This window comes from Sarcophilus harrisii, chromosome 3 (assembly GCF_902635505.1).
Source record: "Sarcophilus harrisii chromosome 3, mSarHar1.11, whole genome shotgun sequence".
NCBI classification, from domain to species: domain Eukaryota; kingdom Metazoa; phylum Chordata; class Mammalia; order Dasyuromorphia; family Dasyuridae; genus Sarcophilus; species Sarcophilus harrisii.
This window is the reverse complement of record NC_045428.1, coordinates 583,884,690-583,896,139: the sequence shown is the minus strand read 5'-3', so window position 1 is coordinate 583,896,139 and position 11,450 is coordinate 583,884,690.

Here is an 11,450-nt window from a genome sequence, read left to right as displayed (position 1 = left end):
GAGAGCATCATCTGGAAGAAGAGCCAAACAAAGGAAAGAAAGAAGAGGAAAACAAACAAATAAACCCCACAAAAAGTTGGAGGAATATTCAGTGCTCATGGCTGGGCCATGCCAATTAAACCAAGCTAATTTATACTTTTAATGCTATAAGGGCTATAATTATAGAGTTAAACAAAATGACAATACTGGGGAATTGGTGGGGAGAGGAGACATGAGAAGGGGGATTCATCCCATTAGATTCAGGTTTCTACCTTTCCTGTGCTCTCAATCTATGATCTAACCTGACCTTAGACCTTAGACATAAGACACCCATTCTGCAGAACCAAGAGTTTTTGTTTGGTATTCTTAAGCTGGATGAGAGAAGGTGAGCTCTTTGGAGGAAGTTAGCTCCCAAACAATCTGAGTGTTTAGCACTGGGCCTTATCAATCAATACGACTGAAGCTAATTTATATTTTTAATACTATTTCCTTTAAAGCACCATTTTCCAGGAATTCCATATCCTGATAAAATTCAGGATTTTTTTTAAAAGCACACCAAATAATTATGTACAACTCCTATGATGTCTGAAGTTACCATAGATTGGGGTGTGCTAGGATAATTTAGTCTAGGATTCAGGTTTTCTAGTGGTAGCATTTTCAGTTGGGTCTGCTGTTTTATGACCCTGTTTAGGATTTTCTTGACAAATATACTAGAGGGATTTGCCATTTCCTTCTCTAGTTCATTTTACCAAAGATGTAAAGTTTATGGTTTATTTTATTTTATTTGGTGTCTTCCCTGAATCTGCTCAAACCTCTTTCAAGGAGCTTTCTAGGTAACTTGCTGCCCCTCCATTTCCCTCATTTTGTCCTCCATTGGCCCAGACATCCCTGGGGCAAAGTCAGGGCCATGGGGGGAACCACCCATTCATTCAATCAATGTGTCCATCAAGAAATCTATATTGAGCACCTGATCTGCTACATCATCTTCTGAGAGAAAGGCACCCTGGGGGATGAGAGATGGAAAAGTCATAATTCTCACACTGTTGGGGAGGGGTCAGGGTTGGAGAATGGGACAGGAGCAGAGAAAGATAATGAGCAGTGATGAATGACACACAGAGGCAGTTCATATGAGAAATGTCTCAGACACACAGCAGTACCATTACAGTTCTGGTCAGAAAAAATAGAAAAAGATATAGGGTGAATGGTTTGTTGCCCCAAGGTACTAACATGTGAGAGGGCACACTCCCGTATTAACTCTGAGCTTTCCCACTTCTCCTAAAATGACTTTGTAGCTAGATGGGCCAATGGATAGAGCAACAGACCTGGAGTCATTTCACCCTGTTTGCCTCAGTTTTCTCATCTGTAAAATGAGCTGGAGAAGGAAATGACATATTTCCCAAGAAAACCCCAAATGAGGTCATGAAGAATGAGACATGACTGAAAATGACAACAAAAAATCCAATTTTTGCATTTTACAAACAAGGAAATTGAGGTTTAGAGAAGGTGATTTTTGATTACTGGGTAATAATGTTCTAGACCCAGAATTCAATCCAGGTCCTCTTTTTCTAAAGGCAGTGCTTTTTCCCTACTTAGTAGAACGAGATCTCATAAGAAAAGTCACTCATTGTCCACATCTGCAACATTGGAGGGTTGATCAAGATGTTCACTAAGATCCTTTTCTATTCAGAAAAATATCTAGTTCTTCTGAGGGTTTGGGGCTTGACAATGATCTTTGAATTATGGGTAAAATGTGAAAGGTCAAGAAAAGTATCTGCATGAACAAAAGTTCCAAGAGTGTGCTAAGTCTTTGTGGACCTGTTAGTCTAGCACTGAGGCTTCTGGGAGGGGAGCAATAAGGAAGGATCCTAAGTCCCTGTGATTTTCAGTCTGTGTTTTGACTCCCAAAATTTCTTCCTGCAAGCCTGGATGCTTCTGATCTGCCCATTTGCTCTGAGAACTCCTGGGCTGATCTTTCATCCCAGGGACTAAAAGGCGCTGGAATGGAATCACCAAAAGATAGCCAGGGTAAATGAGAAAAGCTTGATGTCCTGCCTTATCTCTATCATCTCTAAAAGCCTCAGTTCCTCATCTGTTGGGCAGCACTCTTATCAGGAGTTTTCCCATGGCATCAATAAACTAGGTATACTTTGGGTTTTTATTTTTTCAGTCTCTAGGTTTATATTTTCCATCCAAGAAATCGTGAGTTTTTTTCCTGATGGAATAAAATAAATATTTTGCTAATTATATTGTATATTTAGTGCCTATCTAAGATTTAGGAGTCCCGTCATTCATTGTTGGAGAGAGACCCTAAATATATTTCGAACCTAAAATCTGTCTCGGGGATTTTTTCTGGATCTGGGTAGGGACGATGAGCCAAAGAAGAAAAGATTCCTTCCTTTAAGGGAAGTGGGTGTGCATGTGTGTGTACATGTATGTGTGTGTGTTTCTCTATATGTGTGTGTACATCCAAAGTCCCCCAGGACCATGGGACACATCTTGGTTTGTACGGCAGTAAACTGAGTCTCATAAACTCCAACTTGTAAAAACATAATTCATAATAATAGTGAACAAAATTGTTTTTTTGGGGAAGGAGGAATGATCAACAGAAATCAGAATAAATCACCATCAATTCCCAGTATTTAGGTAAATTCTGAGCTTATGTCAGGGAGCAGTGGGAGAGTCCACTGTCAGTCTCCGTAATTTTCAGCTTGTGTTGTGGCTCCTAAAGCTTTTCACTGGAAAGGGGAAATCACTGGAATGAAGGGTCATGGACAGCCTGGAGTAGAAAGACTACTCTGGCAGAGCCCGCTCGCCAAGGATATGGTCTTCAACTTGAGAGAGGTGGTGGATATGAGGGGGTGGCTAGGTAGTGCCCTAGGCCATAGACTGCTAAGCCTGGAGTCAGAAAGATTCAATTGTAATTTCAAATCCCACTCAGACGTTGATTGTGTGACCCTGGATAAGCCACTTAACCCTGCCTCAGTTTCCTCATCTGTAAAATGAGTCGGAGCAAGAAATGCCTAGTACTTTTGCCAAGAAATGCCTAGTACTTTTGCCAAGAAAATCTCAAATGGGGTCATGGAGAGGGGGACATAACTGAAAACTGGTGGGGATGGGACAGGGGGCTGTTGTTTCTCTCCTGCTTTTTCCTGCCAACCCTGATGGTGCCTTCAGATGACCATTCTTTGCCCCCTTTTCTCAGGTCAGTCTGGATAAGTCTCCTTAGGGGTTTCTAAGCTTTTAATGCCATCTCTTCAGTGTTAGAAGGAGCCAAAGGAAAACACTTTAGAGTTACAGAATCACAGAATTTGAGAGTTCTGGGACGAATCTCAGCAGTTAGGCCAATCTATAGTCTTCTTCTCCGGCCACACTCTCTCCCCAAAGACCTTTCTTCTTTTTTTTCCCCTCTTTCAGTCTCTTTCATGTCTCAGCTTTGCTCCTCACACAGTTTCTGAGCCAAACACAATTCACAATTTGTTTTTTCCAAGTTATACAAATGGGAGGTGCATATATGCATGTGTATATATACAGCTAATATATGTCTAAGACTGTATTCAAACTCAGGTTTTCCTGATTTTAAATGTAGACTCTATTCACTGGACCATTTAGCTGCCTAATGCATGTACATACATTCATACACACACACACACACACACACATACACATATATACATATATAATACTATATATGTAAAAAACAGAGTCATAATGGAGTAATAGATTGAGAACTGAATTTGGGCTTAGGAAGAACTGGATTCAAATCCTGCCTTGACCTACAAAGACTGTGTGATCTTGGATGAGTCACAATATCTCAATTATCCAGGGAACTCTCTGACTAAAAATTAGAGTGTGATTGTCAATGTGTTTTTGTAGAGGGAGCTTCTCTCAAGGGAGCTCCTATCTATCAGTAGTCTGAATCATTGTAAATAATGTATTTCTAGAATACACAGTTTTTCTTTCTTCTTCTGTGGCTTCTAATAAACAACTAGGCCCAGGGAGATCAGTTACCATCACTCTGACCTTGCCTCCCTGGGAAGGGGCAGCTGTTCTCTCCAAGACTCCTCTGGTTCTTCTGGCTTGACAGAGGCATTTTTTGAGGGCTGATGGAAAAGACAGAATACTAACTGGGTAGTAGTATTCTTGGTGGATATAGGGGGACAGATAGACAGAGACAGACAAACATAGGGAATAAGAAAAGGAGAAAGACAAAATATGAAAGAGAATAAAAAAGAGAAGGAAAGAATGAGAGAAGAAAAGAGAAAGAGAGAAATAGAAAAAGAGAGAGAAAGAGAGAGAGAGAGAGAGAGAGAGAGAGAGAGAGAGAGAGAGAGAGAGAGAGAGAGAGAGAAAGAGAGAGAGAGAGAGAGCAGCTGGGGCCTGTGTTCTTGGAAGCAAGGGCTGTTGATTGATTTATGTGCCTATAGTCTTAAACCAGAAGCTATATTTGTCATAAATTTGGGGAACTGGGAATTACAAAGTCAATTCCTTACGATTCTCTGAGGGATAGAGAAGAAGTTTAGAATTGGAAAAGAATGCGTAATTGTCTAGGGGCACTAAACAAGCTAGAAGTGCTTGGTTTGTTCTCTGGTCCTTTCTTACAAACTACCCTCAAATCTAAGCTTTGGGCCAAGACTCTCAGAGATTGAATCAGCTAAATTAACTCTGAATATGAAGTGGTAAGATCTGAATTTGAATCTTGACTCTGTGTGGCCTAGGGGAATGCTTGGGCTAATAACATCCTTTCAAATCTCCAAGGTCCCTTCGAGAGCTCCACATATCTATAGTCTTTTGATGATTGATCTTGGGCCCTGTGAGGTTGATGTAATTATACCCATTTTACAGATGAAATAAATAAGGGTCAGTGACTCAGTTCAGGGACTTAGGGAGGGTCCCATAGAGTAACAAGGCTTTGAATCCAGGCTTTTCACAAATCTAACTAAGACCAGTGCTCTAACAATTATACTATGTTCCTTCTAACCACCAGACAAAAGGAGTTACCATTCCTTAGGATCATGGGTCCCATGTGATTCTTTCATCAGATCTACATCTGGAAGGGACTTCAGAGGCTGTCTAGTTTTTGTTGTCCAGTCGTGTCAGATTCTGTGATCCCATTTGGGGTTTTCTTAGCAAAGATTCTGGGGTAGTTCTGCATTTTCTTCTCATTTTCAGATAAGGAAACTGAGGCAAACTGTGCTAAATAAATTAAGGTCATAAGCTGCTTTCTGAAGTCACATTTGAAATCAGGTCTTCTGGACTCTAAATCCAGTGCTCTATTCACTATACCACCCAGCTACCCCTATCTATCTGACCCTCCTCATTTCTCAGATGAGAAAAATGAGCTCCAGATATATCTTAAAATTATAGCTTTAGAGTGTAAGAATTGGTAAATTTAATGAGGGTCACATGAGCTGGTTGTATTTGAGACAATGTTAGAACTCCATAATCACCTCTCATATGGAATTAAAAAAATAAATCATTTTGCTGCTATCTTCCAACATGCTTCATGAACGTTCACCTAGAGCCAGCAACAGGCTCTCATCACTTTTCCCCTGGCTCATTTTAATAAGCTTCTATTTTATCTCTCTGTCATAACTGCATGGTCTCTCCCCACTCCAAACTATTTTCTATTTTATTTAGCTCTCAGGGGATTTTCTTAAACTTAGGATCCTATTACTACTCAATACTCCTACTCAATAAAATCCAGTGATTTTCTAATATCTCCAGGATTGGACCAAAATATTTCTGTTTCTTATTTAAAGGCTTTTATCATTTGGTCTCTTCCTATTTTTCCAGTCTTTAAAAAAATTGCCACCTTCCACTTTGATCTGCATACATTGCCTTCATTATTTTTCCTACCATGTAATAATACTCTGCCTCCTGATATCATGCCTCTGCATCTATTGTCTTCCATGCCTTGGATTCTCTCTTTGCCGTGTTCACCTTTTACTCCCCTGGCTCCCTCTAAGAATAAGCTCTTTCCTTTTGAGATTACTTTCTAACTATTCTGTCTATATTATTTGTTTGCTTATGTTGTTTACTACATTATCTCTGTTATTTTTTCCCACTCATGTATGCCCACTGGTGGCCAGATACCAGCCACCTATTTGGGGCAGCTAAGTGGCTAAAGCACTGGGGCTGAAATCAAGAGAATCGGAGTTCAAATCTAGTCTCACACATTGATCAAGTTACTGAACTTCTGTTTGCTTCAGTTTCTTCCTCTATAGAAAGGGGTTCAAAAGAGTACCCATCTTCAAATTATGCTTCAGACACTTAATAAGCTGTATAACTCAGGGCAAGTCACCTTACTTACCTTTCTCAGCCTCAGTTTCCTCATCTATAAAATGGGAGAAATAAAATAACTACTTTTCTGGACTGTTGTGAAGATCAAATGAGATAATATTTCTAAAATGCTTTATACTTGGCTATATGCATATCATGGCTGCTACTATTACTACTTCTACTCCTCCATCTACTACTACTACTACTATTACTACTGCTACTGCTGCTGCTACTACTGCTCCTCCCCCTCCTCCTCCTCCTCCTCCTGCTGCTGCTACTACTGCTACTACTATTACTATTACTATTATTGCTACTGCTGCTGCTACTACTGCTCTTCTTCCTCCTCCTCCTACTGCTACTACTACTACTATGACTACCATTACTAATGCTGCTGCTGCTGCTGCTGCTACTGTTGCTACTGCTCCTCCTCTCCGTCCTCCTCTTCCTGCTGCTGCTGTTACTATTACTACTACTACTACTATTACTACTACTACCAACTACTACTACTACTTTGCTGCTGCTGCTGTTGTGTGTGTGTGTGCACGTGCGCTGCGTGTTGGACCCCTTTGGCAGCCTGTGGGTCCCTTCTCAGAATCATGTTTTTGAATTCATGAAAGAAAATGCCCACGACTAGAAAGGATCCGATTGTGTTGAAATAAAGATGGCCCTTTCTTCCCTCCCAAATTCGTGGACCTCAGATGGACCCGGGGTAAGAATTTCGGTCCGGTCCAGCTCCTCTTTTAACAAACGAGGAACCCGGGGCTCAGAGGAGGGCGGCAGCCAGGAGCAGATGAAGTCTGGGAGCCCAGGGCCTCAGCCCCCAGATCCCGCCCGTCGGTGCTCTGCCTCTGGCCAGCTAGCCCGCCGCGGAGCAGGTAGGGAAGAGGAGCCCCGCTCGGCGCTCCCCAGAACCTTGGCCCCCGGCCGGGCATCCCTCGTGGGCTCCCCGGCCTCTCCCCGCTATCATGCCCTCTATCGCCTTTTTGCCAAATGTAATCCAGGAGGGGCTCTCGCGGTAACCTTATCCGTCGGCAGCCGGCGATAACATCTCGAGCCGCCCGCGACAGGCAGGAACTCTCAAGCATGGACTTAATAAGGCAAACTTTCCAAAAATGAGGCTGGCAGAAGGAGCGGAGGAAAGGGAATCAAAGGACCCGGTGTGACGGTAATTGGGACCATGTGAGCTCCCTTAGAGGAGGATTAGGGGAAAGAGACAGGCCCTGCCCGCGAAGATTAGTTTCAATTAGACGGGCTGGAGGCGAAAGTCAGGACTTGGTGAAAGATTAAAACAAGCAGGGAGAAAGTTTCCGCTGTTCATGCTCCAGGGCTGCAGAGGAAGGCCCGGGACGATCATGCTAATTGAAGGCAAAGCCGGCATGGAAGTTAGGGAAAACGTGCGCTAATTGATTTGATGCTGGCTTTTTTTTTTTTTTTGGCCATTCAGCTCCTTTCCCTCCCCCACCCTCCCCCGCTCCTCTCCCAGCTCCCCGGCAGTGGATGCACCCCGGAGCTCGACAGTCTCTGGAAAACTAGGCAGAAAGGACAGAAGAGGCTGGGACAGGGGGCGGCCAAATGTCGCTTCTCTAGCTTGTCGATTTCCTCATCCCCCTATTCTCATCCACACCAGGGCCTGGCCCGTAAGTTAAGAAGGGAGTGGCCGGTGGTCAGCTGCCCGGATGCGCTTCTCTTGACCCACCTGTCCCGGTCTTCGTCCCAAGTTTGCATCCTAGCTCCCAAGGAGCGATCAGAAACAATTCCCTGATGATCTGGAAACTTGGGGGTGGCGGAAGAGACATGCAATCATCCAGTCTCAGAGCCTGACAGGAAGACCTTAGCAATTATACATCGCATGTGCCATGGAGCATGGCTTTGTATTTCAGGCCAATGGCATCGTAGGGCAAAGGATGTCGACTTTGGAGTCTGACACCTGAGGTTCACATGCTACCTTCCACAAAAAACTTCCTCTTCTGTGAAATGAGGGCATTGGAGGAGAGATGGTCCCTTCTAGTTTTAAATCCCTGTCAGCTCAGATGCTGACATCTTCAAAAAACCTTTCCTGATTGTCCCAGTGGTTAGTGTCCCCTCCCTGGAAATCACTTGGTTTTTAGTTTGTAAATATTTACATAAATAAAAGTATTTACAAAATTGAAACCTGTATTTACTTTTTTGTAAACATTGTATCTGCCTAGTAGAATACCAGTTCCTTGAAGGCAGAGGTTTTATATTTATATCTACAATGTCTCACTTGGAACAGATGTTTAACCTAATAACTGGCACATATAGGCATATAATAAATGTTTATTCTCTGGAACATAGTAGGAGCTCAATAAATACTCACCAATTGGCTGACCAATTGATTTTGTCGATCCTGGTGTGAAAGAGAATTGCTACTTCAACATACTCCACAAGTGGTAAAGCACAGTGCTTCTGCCCTGGGCAGAAGTCAATCAATGAACATTTATTGAGCATTATTAAATATGAGGCATACAGAGGAAGGTAAAAACCAACAAAAACAAAAACAAAAAAAAACAGTTCTTGTTCTCAAGGAATGGACATGGTATCTTTTGTAATGATATTGAGTTTGGAACATTCTTCAAAAGAATATCTGGGCCTGGCTACTCTTTTCAGAGTCAGAGACTAGCTCCTGATATGGGGAGACTGCCTATGTCCAAGTTGCTTCAACTTTTTAATCTCCTCCTTGTAAATAAACAATGGAAGTGACTCTGGCTAAGAGACTTTTTGACATGAATAATGGGATGTATTCAGGGATGGGGAGGTGCTTCTCAAAAATTCTTCAGCCTCATGCACCCAGCTGGGGAAACCCAGAGAATTTCAATAGGTAGCTTGCTTTAGCTTCCCAAAGGACTCTCCAACTCACTGCAAGCACTCATGCTAACAAGGTTATTAAATATAGATGAGGTTTTTATTCGCTCAAGAAATCATGACACTGAAAGAATTTGTGCCCATAAACAGTAAAGAATACAATACTGTCTCCATCTTGTAAAAAGACATATGCAGTCCTTCCAATTTATAATCCTTCCATCTCGAGCATGAACTTCCTATTCTTGGACTTACACAGTTAGGTGACTCATAAAGCCAGCAAAGGTAAAGGTCTGCTTGATGGACTGTACCTTTCTGTGGCTTTTGATTGTGGCCCTTTGGTGGCTCCCTCTCTGTTCCTTTTTTAGTTCTTTTATGTGCTGCCTCCAGGTCCTTTGGGCTTGGTGCCTTAGTCTAGCATCTGCTACTTCCTTCTGGCGTGCTGGTAGATACAGAAGCATCTCTCTGGGTCCACATGAGTTCAGCTCAGTTTCTTTCTCTTCATTTATTCTAACTTCCATATCCTTTGCTCCTTCCTCTCATCTGGGCTCTTTCCTTTACCTCTTCCTTTTATCAGAGCCCCATCTCCATTTCTTTCTGCAACTACATGATCCCTCTTGAATGGAAGCAGATCCATTCTTACCCCTGTTTCTATAAGTCTTTGAAAACGTGGAGGAAAGCACTTGAGTCCAAGAGAAGGAGAAACCGCCCTAACTCTTCTTAGATTATAACCTACTGCAACAGGAAATGAATTTGAAGACAAAGAATAAAAATCCTTTGAAATCTATCATTTTCTCCATTCACAATTTTGATGGGGAAATAAAAACATAACAAAACTAAGACTAAACTGAGGTTAAAAGAGTGATTTGCTTCAGCTTATACAGCTTGTGAGTATCTAAAATAGGATTTGAATTCAAATCTTCTTTTCTCTCCATCTCTCACCCCTTCTATGTTCCATTCTCTTTCTCCTCTAGATGCTTTGCTTATTATAAGTGGATCGTAAATCGGACTTCAGGGGATTTAATGAGAAGATATCTTCTCAAATGAGAAAATTATCTGGAGTCAAATGGGATTTTACCTCAGTTCTAATTCCAGCTCTGTTTTCTGTTCTCATTTCCAGGAACCTTAGGGAGTTACTTCTCTTTTTGGCTTTGCTTCCTTTATCTATAAAATGGTAAAGCTGAACCAGGCAACCTCTAATGAACCTTCCAAGTTCTGCCCCCATTCCAACTCCTGCCATGATCTTTTTCTCCTTTAAAATGTCAGAGAAATTTGTTGAATACTTTTTATAAACTTAAGGCCCTCCGCTTTATGTAGCAATTATTTGTGTGCAGGTATCAGCTCCCTTCTTTGAGAGAGAGGGATGTTTTATTGATCACTGGATCTCCCTTAGCATCTATATGCAGTAAGCAGGCAGAGAGTTGATGAACATTTATTTAGCACCTACCATGTACCAGAAACCAGAAACCAGAACAAAGGTTAATAACCAAGTAAATAGGTGCTTCTTAACATAAAGAGGCACCTAGGTAGTTGGTTACTGATCTTTGTTCTTGAAGATGACCAAAATGACACCACTATGTCAGGATCAATGTACAATGTGTCTGATTATGACTGATCAGACCTATACTAAGACTCCACCCACAGGCTAAACCCAATAGTCCAAATGAAAATTGGGAATACAGATGTCTCTAATTTTTTTGAACTACTAAAATTCTGCTTTGCTCACAGAACACAGCATCCTCTTTGATGAGAGTATCTCATGTTGGGTGATCCTGTGCCAGTGTCTCCCATATCTCACAATCGACTCTTAAGACTACAACAAAATTCTTCAGAGAAATCTTGAAAGTATCTTTTGATTGAAAGTGTCTTTTGATGACTAAAAACCATTACATTGAATTCCCAATCCCTCTATTTTTGCCCACCTGCATTTTTGATTTCCTTCACAAGCTAATTGTACAATATTTCAGAGTCTGATTCTTTTTGTACAGCAAAATAACAGCTTGGTCATATATACTTATTGTGTATCTAATTTATATTTTAGTATATTTAACATCTACTGGTCATCCTGCCATCTGGGGGAGGAGGTGGGGGGTAAGAGGAGAAAAATTGGAACAAGAGGTTTGGCAATTGTTAATGCTGTAAAGTTACCCATACATATAACCTGTAAATAAAAGGCTATTAAATTAAAAAAAAAGAAAGTGTCTTTTTATTGCTTTTTCTGAACTCCATGTTAGCTCCTGCTTCATGTAATTTTATGTAAAAGAGTCTTTTAGACAAGCATAAAATTGGCATTTGAACATTGTGGCTAGCCCATTGGAGTTGCACTCTCTGCAGCAGAGTTTGAACACTTGGCAGTTCAGCTCAAAAAAGAA